Source organism: Oryctolagus cuniculus, chromosome 14, assembly GCF_964237555.1.
Source record: "Oryctolagus cuniculus chromosome 14, mOryCun1.1, whole genome shotgun sequence".
In the NCBI taxonomy this organism is placed as follows: Eukaryota; Metazoa; Chordata; class Mammalia; order Lagomorpha; family Leporidae; genus Oryctolagus; species Oryctolagus cuniculus.
Genome location: NC_091445.1, coordinates 60,073,901 through 60,083,776, shown reverse-complemented (window position 1 = coordinate 60,083,776; position 9,876 = coordinate 60,073,901).

The window sequence follows — 9,876 nt, the reverse complement described above, 5'->3', positions numbered from 1 at the left end:
TTGATGTTTTAATTTTTTAAAATGTTCTTAATGAAGTGTAATAGTGATAGAATTGTCAGTTCACTATGGTTAAAACAATGTGAACAGCCACACCAATCCATGATGAGGATACAGAATTGGGGTCCCCTTTCTCCAAAAGTTCCACTTTTCTGTTATTCCATTATTATAAGTTGAACCGTTGAAGACATTGATATGTAGAGGTCTCTTAGTAGAATCAGAATATCTCTGGAGGAGGGGAATTTCCTCACACACTTGAAGTCTTTCTATGTACAGGCCTACATTTTAGTTTGTAGAGACTCACATGGTTTGAGTGTAGGCAAATGGAAAGCATCATGAGCTTGTAAATAAATCCCAAGTGTGAGGTAATGAGATTCACAAGGGAAACTGGAGAAGGCCAAAGTAATTAACAATGCTTCGACAATTTTACCCCTGGATCAGAACTCTACATTAATTTTTCCTTAACCACAGTTTGTTTTCTTGAAGTTTCAGTTACTTGCTGTGAACCACAATCTAAAAATATCAAATGAAAAATTCCAGAAATAATTCATGAGCTTTGAATTGTGTACCTTTCTTAGCAGCATGCCATCCTGCTCTGACATGGATCCTGCATCCGTCCAGCACATCCACACTGTATATGCTCCTTGCCTGTTGGCCCTTCACTGTCTTCTCAGGTATCAGATAGACCATTGTCTTGCTGTTGCACTGCTTGTCTTCAGTTAACACTCATTTTTACTTAATAATGGCCCCAAATCTTTAAAAAATTATCATGCTGGCAATTTGGAAATACCACAGAAAAGCCATAAAATTCTTACTTTGAAAAGGTGAAAATTCTCAACAAGGAAAAAGAAGAATATGCTGAGATTGCCAAGATCTATGGTAAGAATGAATCTTCTATCTATAAAATTGTGAAGAACAAAACAAAATTCATGCTAGCTTAGTTTTCGCACCTCCAAGTGTAAAACTTACAGCCACAGTGCATGAGTGCTTAGCTTGGGTGGAAAAGCACTAAATTTGTGGATGTATGTATAGGAGAAAACATGGTATATAAAGTTCAATATTATTGGTGGTGGCAGGCATCCGCTGGGTGTCTTGGAAGCCCCTGAGGATAAAGAGGGACTAATGTGGGGCTGGTGCTGTGGCATAGCAGCTGGCTTGAAGTGCCAGCATCCCATATGGGTGCTAGTTCTAGTCCTGGCTGCTCCTCTTCCAATCCAGCTCTCTGCTATGGCCTGAGAAAACAGTAGAAGATGGCTCAAGTCCTTGGGCCCCTGCACCCACATGTGAGACCCAAAAGAAGCTCCTGGTTCCTGACTTCGGATCAACACAGCTTTGGCCATTGTGGCCATCTGGGGAGTGAACCATCAGACGGAAGACTCTCTCTCTCTCTCTCTCTCTCTCTCTCTCTACCTCTACCTCTCCTTCTCTCTCTGTGTAACTCTGACTTTCAAATAAATAAATAAATATTTTTATGTTTTTTTTTTACTTTTTTTAATTTAGCAAATATAAATTTCCAAAGTACAGTTTATGGATTACAATGGCTTCCCCCCCCTATAATTTCCCTCCCACTTGCATCCCTCCCATCTCCCGCTCCCTCTCCCATTCCATTTACATCAAGATTCATTTTCAATTATCTTTATATACAGAAGATTGATTTAGTATATATTAAGTAAAGATTTCATCAGTTTGTACCCACACAGAAACACAAAGTGTAAAATACTGTTTCAGTACTAGTTATAGCATTATTTCACATTGGACAACACATTAAGGACAGAGATCCCACATGAGAAGTAAGTACACAGTGACTCCTGTTGTTGACTTAACAATTTGACACTCTTGTTTATAGTGTCAGTAATCTCCCTAGGCTCTAGTCATGAGTTGCCAAGGCTATGGAAGCCTTTTGAGTTTGCTGACTTCAGTCTTATTCCGACGGGGTCATAGTAAAAGTGGAAGTTCTCTCCTCCCTTCAGAGAAAGATACCTCCTTCTTTGATGGCCCCATTCTTTCCACTGGGATCTCACTCGCAGAGATCTTTCATTTAGGTCTTCTTCTTTTTTTTTTTTTTTTTCCAGAGTGTCTTGGCTTTCCATGTCTAAAATACTCTCATGAGCTCTTCAGCCATATCTGAATGCCTTAAGGGCTGATTCTGAGGCCAGAGTGCTGTTTAGGACATCTGCCATTCTATGAGTCTGCTGTGTATCCCGATTCCCATGTTGGATTGGTCTCTCCCTTTTTGATTCTATCAGTTAGTATTAAAAAAAGGAGGGACTAATGTATCTTGAAAGCTGATAATATGTCTCTAAAACTGAGCTGCTAAAAAGCAGATGGTAGGTGAGTGTCATGAAAAATTCAAATGTTTCATCTAATAAATCAATGTTTAAATTCTTACCTCTGATGAAAGTAACCCTGTAAATTAAGTTGCACTAGTTTCTTCTTGCAGGAATGCACTACAGGGCAGAATGATTTCACAGAGTGATCAGCTTAGGTGACTGTTCCAGGAGAGCCATAGTTGACCTTTGGATAACAAAGAGATTATATGGTAAGCATTTTATTCAGCATATCATGAAAAAAACCTGAAGTCAAAAATAAAATTTAAGAAATTCAAACAAGAGGATGGAATATGCAGGTGTAACCTTAATGGATGTGGCTTGAGTTGACAAACATCTGCTTTGTGCAAGAGCAAAGATGGCAATTAAAGTAAATTCTTACTTTCCCTTGGATTTCATCTTCCTGGAGGACAATAGATTCAAGGGGGTAGGTGCATGGATAATACATGGAAAGCAGAATGCTTTATTGACTGCCAATGGAAAAGGGCTGAGGTTCCTAGGAGTTTCTTCCTAGTTTCTCCACATCCAGCTGAGAGCAGAAAAATGCTCCCAAAAGATAGCAATGGATGGCCACTGACAATTTCTTTCTTAATTATGTTTGGAGTGTTATTTTTAAAAATATCTTGTTCTTTTCTGATTATAGAAAAATATCATAGAAAACTTATAAAATACATGAAGTATTTGTATAAAATGAATTATCCCATCAAACATGAAATAATACTAATATTTAAAGTATTTATTTCAGTCTTTATGTTTATTTTCGTCTACCTGAAAGGCAGAGCAACACACACACACACACACACACAGAGAGAGAGAGAGAGAGAGAGAGAGAGAGAGAGAATCTCCCATACACTAGTTCACTCCCCAAATGCCTGCAACAGCTGGCTGGGCTGGGCCAGGCTGAAGCCAGAAACCAAAGCTCCATTTGGGTCTCCCATATGAGTGGCTGGGATCCAAGTGCTTGAGCCATCATCTGTTGCCTCCCAGGACACCTTAGCAGGAAGACGCACATCCACTCCACTATGCGATGTGGGCAGCCCAAGCAGGGGCTTACCCCTCTGCACCACAGTGACTGTCTCCTTGCTGTGATGTGTCTGAACATGTCAAGAGCACTCTCAAATGCTATGAAGGATCATTTTAAAATATAATGGCTGCATAATTTATTTAACCTTTTTGTTTGGAGAAATATTTTTTCTGTTTCCAGTTTTCTTTACCTGCATTTCTTTTCTATTACAAATTAAGAGTCATGAGCATTCTTTCTTTTTTTCAAGTATGTGTGTGCGTAATTATTTCCTTTAAATTTCTAGAAGTATAATTATTTGGTCAAAAGTTCTACACATTTTTAAAACTTTTGGTCATGTCAAATAACAAATTTGAACTTATGTAGTAAGGAGAGATTTTATTCAAAAGGATAATTATAGGAAGTGTAGAGAGACAATTGCAATAGAGAGAAGGCCCTCGCTGTGAGAGCACAGGCAGAGGATAGGCAGAGAGGAGCTTTCTTTTATAGGGAGGAGAAAGCAAGGCCAGAAGGAAGCAGGAATGGGGGATGAGATGAGAAGCATGATGGGGGAGTTGCCAGGGGATGGTTTCCCTGAGGTCCGTCTGAAGGGGTCACTAAGAAGTTGTTCTTTATTCCAATTCTTAAAGTGGGCCTGTGTTCAGGGGCCTGGCAGAGGGAGAGAAGCCTTACTAAAGTTTGAAAGTCAAGTTAGCGTGCATTTTGTCCAGATTGAACAGTTCAGCTAATATTCATGAGACAAAAAATTGTGAATTGGGGTTAGGGGGTATAGGAGGATTCTGTGTCTGGCCTTTTTCTAGGTAAAAAAAGGACATTTTAGGGGCTGGCACTGTGGCATATCAGGTAAAGCCACTGCCTGCAGTGCTGGCATCCCATATGGGTGCCGGTTTGAGTCCTGGCTGTTCCACTTCCGAACCAGCTCTCTGCTATGGCCTGGGAAAGCAGTAGAGGATGGCCCAAGTCCTTGGGCCCCTGGATCTGCGTGGGAGACCTGGAAGAAGCTCCTGGCTCCTGGCTTTGGACTCCAAGCTCAGCTCTGGTTGTTGCAGCCAGTTGGGAAGTGAGCCAGCAGATGGAAGACCTCTCTCCCTCTCTTTGCAGCAAGCCATTTCCCAGAACAGAAAAGGAAAGAAAGATTTCTTAAGTGTTTTTCTGAAAGCATGGGGCTCAAGGTATGGTTCAACATCACCCAATATTATTGATGAATTGCCATCCCAAGAATCTTCACTCCTCCTAGCAATATTTGAGTATACCAGAAAACCGGTTATGAGGATAAGTGATCAATCGTGCCATGCAGGAAGGAACAGTAGGGCATAGGCATAAAGGCAGGGAACCTGCAGGCTACTTGTAGGTAACAGCTAATCGGGCTGTGCTGTGCTGTTTGCCTGGAATAAACCGTTCACACTGTTCCAGAGAGGCAGATAAGTTCAGAAGAAGAACAGGCTTTCAATACCAAGATAAGGCATGTCAAGGAGTGAACAGCTGAAGAGTCACTGTTAATTCATGGTTTGATGTAGCTAAACCTATGTTTCAGGCAAATCAATCTGTTGAAAAGTGGGATGGCTGCAGGGGGTTCAGAGGGTTTATATTTTCTTTCTTTTAGAGACAAATATGGGTTAGCTAAAGTTCACTGTACAGGGGCCAGAGCTATGGTGCAGTAGGTTAAAGCCCCTGCTGCAGTGCCGGCATCCCATAGGGGTGCCGGTTTGAGTCCCAGCTGCTCCACTTCTGATTCATCTCTCTGCTAATGTGCCTGGGAAAGCAGCAGAGGACAGCACAGGTTCTTGGGCCCCCACACCCATGTGGGAGACCAGAAGAAGCTCCTGGCTCCTGGTTTCTCTGACCATTGTGGCCATTTGAGGGAGTGAACCAGCAGATGGAAGACCTCTCTCTCTCTGCCTCTGTCTCTCTGTAACTCTGTCTTTCAAATAAATAAATCTTAAAACCTGGGTTACCTATTAGCTTGAATATCAAAGGGTTGTTACCAGGAAGAAGCTAGTTACTATATGTATTAGTTATCTGTTAGTACATAACAAATAACCACAACTAATAGCTGGCACTCACGCACATTCACTATTTCCGTTTCTGAGGGTCAGGAGCCCAGCCATAGCTGAGGTGGATCCTTTGCTCTGGCGAATCTCACAGGGCTGCAATCAAGGTGCTGACCAGGGCTAGGTCACCTGAAAGCTCAGCTGGAGAAGGCTCTGCTTCCGTGTTCCTTAATGTTGTTACAGAAGTCAGTTCCCTAAGGGTTGTTGGACAAGGGCCTCAGATCCCCGCTGCCAGATGCACTTAGGTCCCTGTCATGTGGGCTTATCTGTTTGCTTCATCAAATTGTGCAAACTGGAAAGGCAGTAGGGAGCCCACTGGTAAGACAAAGATTACAATCCCCAGGAACCTGCTACGGCTTGAATGTGTCCCCCAAGTCTCATGGGTTGGAAACTTAACCCATAAAGTCCTATGTTAATGGAATTTGAAAGAGAGAGCTTTGGCAGAGCCCTCACAAATGGATTAATTCATTTATGAATTCATGGGTTATCAAGGGAGTCACTGCTATGATTTGGCTTAAATATGGGGTGCCTCCCTCCAGTACACAGGAGGTTTAATGATGCAAAGAGACTGGAAACTTAATCCAACTACGGTGTGGTCTTTGGAGACATGAGTGGAGTACTCATGATGCGGTTAGTGCCCTTACGATAAAGGACATGAAAGAGCCTCGGCCTCTCCCTCTCCTCTCCCCCTTCCCTCTCTCTTTCTTCTTTCCTTCTCTCCTTTGTGAGAAAGTAACTGGAAGCCAAGAGGAGTTCCCTCATCAATAACAAAGTCTGCCAGCACCTGGATTTGGGATTGCCCAGCCTCTAGAACTTTGAGAAATAAATGTTAGCATTTTAAGCACCCAGTGTGTGATACAGCAGTCTGAATGGAGTAAGATAACCCGTTATTAGCTGCTTGCCTAGTGTTTTTAGTAGCCATTGATTACTGCTTAAATCCATTATTTCATTGGTAGTTGTAAGTGAAAATTCTGAGCAAAACATTGCTGTGGTTTATATTTGGTTTGTCCCCTGAAATTCATGTTGAGATTTGACTGCCATTGTGGAGGTGTTGGGAGGTGGGGCCTTTAACAGGTGATGAGGTTGTTAAGAGGAATTAATACCCTTCTCCATCGGGTTAGTTACCTAGTTTTTTTATAATGCAAGGCTGTCCTTGTGTGTGTGTATGTATGTGTGTGTGTATTTTATTTTATTTTTTAAAGATTTATTTGAGCCAGCCACGGCTCACTAGGCTAATCCTCCGCCTTGTGGTGCCAGCACACCGGGTTCTAGTCCGAGTCGGGGCAGGGCGTCGGATTCTGTCCCGGTTGCCCCTCTTCCAGGCCAGCTCTCTGCTGTGGCCAGGGAGTGCAGTGGAGGATGGCCCAAGTGCTTGGGCCCTGCACCCCATGGGAGACCAGGATAAGTACCTGGCTCCTGCCATTGGATCAGCGTGGTGCACTGGCCACAGTGCGCCGGCCGTGGCAGCCATTGGGTGGTGAACCAATGGAAAAAGGAAGACCTTTCTCTCTGTCTCTCTCTCTCAGTGTCCACTCTGCCTGTCAAAAAAAAAAAAAAAGATTTATTTGAAATTCAGAGTTACACAGAGAGAGAAAGAGAGGCAGAGAGAGAGAGAGAGAGAGACAGAGGTCTTCCATCCGATGGTTCACTCCCCAGGTGGCTGCAACGGCCGGAGCTGAGCTGATCTGAAGCCAGGAGCCAGGAGCTTCCTCCGGGTCCTCCACATGGGTGCAGGGTCCCAAGGACTTGGGGCATCTTCTACTGCTTTCCCAGGCCACAGCAGAGAGCTGGATTGGAAGAGGAGCAGCCGAGACTAGAACCGGTGCCCATATGGGATGCCAGCGCTTCAGGCCAGGGCGTTAACCCACTGTGCCTCAGTACAGGCCCCCTTGTGTGTGTGTATTTAAAAAATTAATTAATTTATTTTAGAGGGAGAGTCAGAGATAGAGAGAAAGGTCTTCCATCTGCTGGTTCACTCCCCAAGTGGCCTCAATGGCCAGAGGTGAGCTGATTCAAAGCCAGGAGGCAGGAGCTTCTTCTGGATCTCCTACACAGGTACGGTGACCCAAGCACTTGGGCCATTGTCTGCTGCTTTCCCAGGCCATAAGCAGAGAGCTGGATCGGAAAAGGAGCAGCCAGGACATGAACCAGCACCCACATGGGATGCCGGCCTCACAGGTGGGGGCTTAGCCAGCCTCTGCCCTTGTGTTTTGCTTCTTTTGCAGGAAGCCAGCTGCCCTCCTGCTTCCCACCATATTTGCAGCAATAAAAGGCGCTCACCAGATAGGACTGCCTGAGGTTGGCTCTCCAGCCTCTAGAACTATGAGCCAAAATGAACCTCTCTTTATGAATTACCTGGTGTTCTGCAGCAGTAGACAGGGCTCTGAGATATACATCCTTCCATTAATTATTTGGCTATGCTGAAATACAATTCATGTGCTATATAAATACTTGATTTTTAGAATAAGTTGGTGCTCTATGAAGCTTCAATGGTGATTAATAAAGGCTTTAAAATTATTAACTCATGAATATTCATATATGTGTTTCGATCCACCACAGACATAATTCTAATTTAACGGTCTCATTTTAATTTTCAAGTTAAGTCAAGTCAGATTTAGTCTGGTGCAAATCCTTCACAGCAGGGCAGAGGTGGGTAGAAACTGCAGATTCTCTACTGTAACTGCATTTTCATGCTGTGACCCTGAATGTGAGTTCTGTGGCCCAAACTATTCCCTGTGCTGTTAGTTGCCTAAATTCCAGCATCCTCAGCAGTTATGTGAGCTGTCTGCCATTACAGTGGATCCTTTTTGTATTTATACCAAGAATCCTGTTTGATTTTAAAGGAAGTAATAGAAACAGGGAGACCTGTTAACATTTTAGAGTCAAAAAGTTAGGTCAGAAATGTAAGGGCAATATAATATCATTTATAGAAATTAAAAGCACAAAATAACATTATATTTTTTCTGTCAAAATATAGTATATAAGTAGCATAGCTAGGTTATACATAGAAATAATGGATTATGGGACATACATCGAAATACTGGGGGTGTTTGTTTCTTGAACTGTGTGTGGGGTGAAGTCTAGCTGCAGGTGGAATTAAACATTTCACTATGGAATGAGTTAAAAGCAGCTGGTGCACGATGCACTCTTTAGTATGGGAGTGCCCCTGGAAGCGAAAGGAAGTCAGGTGAACCTCCTTATCAGTGTTCCTGGAGTAAATATATATTTGAAACAAGAAACAGGATTTATTTATTGAATGCACTTAACAGCATATCCTTGGCCAACGGATTCCTTACAGTAAATAAATTCAGAATCTGGGAAGCACAGTTCCACAGCTAAGCAACTCTCTGGGCTACAAAATGCAGTTCCTTGGGTGATCTGAGACCTCATTAGAGACCTCACCTGTAAGTATAGGTTAGAGGGTATATTAGTTTGCCAGGGCTCCCATAGCAGCTACCACAGACTGGGTGGCTTAGAGAACACATTTATTTTCTTACAGTTTTGGGGGTTCAAAGTCCAAGGCCAAGGTGTTGGCTGGCTTAGCTTTTTCCCAAGCCTCTCTTCAGAGCTTTCCCCCGGCTCTGTTTTCTGTGGCTAACCTCTTCTTCTTATAAGGAGTCATATCAGAGTAGAGCCCACCGAATGACGTCATTTTCCCTTAATTATCTGTTTAAAGGCCTTTTGTTCCAATACAGACACGTCCTGAGATACAGGCAGTTAGGACTTCAATGCACGGATTTGGCAGGGCCCTAATTCAACCTGTAAAACAGGAGGTGTACTGGATGCAGGAAACACAGGGCCTCAAGAGTCACATGGGCCTTCCCGATTTCTTTGTGCTTTGTCTGAGCCTTTTGATGACCTGTATATTTTTTTAACTTATTAGTTTCTTTTTTTAACTTTTATTTAATAAATTTCCAAAGTACAACTTTTGGATTATAGCGGCTTTTTCCCCCCATAACCTACCTCCCACCTGCAACTGTCCCATCTCCCACTCCCTCTCCCATTCCATTCACATCAAGATTCATTTTCAATTATCTATATACAGAAGATCAATTTAGCATATACTAAGTATATACTATACTGCTTTCAACACTTTGCACCCACACAGAAACACAGAGTATAAAGTACTGTTTGAGTATTAGTTATACTGTTAATTCACAATGTACAGTACATTAAGGACAGAAATCCTACATAAGGAGTAAGTGCACAGTGACTCCTGTTGTTGACTTAACAATTGACACTCTTGTTTATGATGTCAGTAATCATCCGAGGCTCTAGTCATGAGTTGCCAAGGCTATGGAAGCCTCTTGAGTTCGCCAACTCCGATCTTATTTAGACAAGGCCATAGTCAAAGTGGAAATTCTCTCCTCTCTTCAGAGAAAGGTACCTCCTCCTGTGATGGCCCGTTCTTTCTGCTGGGATCTCCCTCACAGAGATTTTTCATTTAGGTCATTTTTTTTTTTTTTTTTTTTTTTTGCCA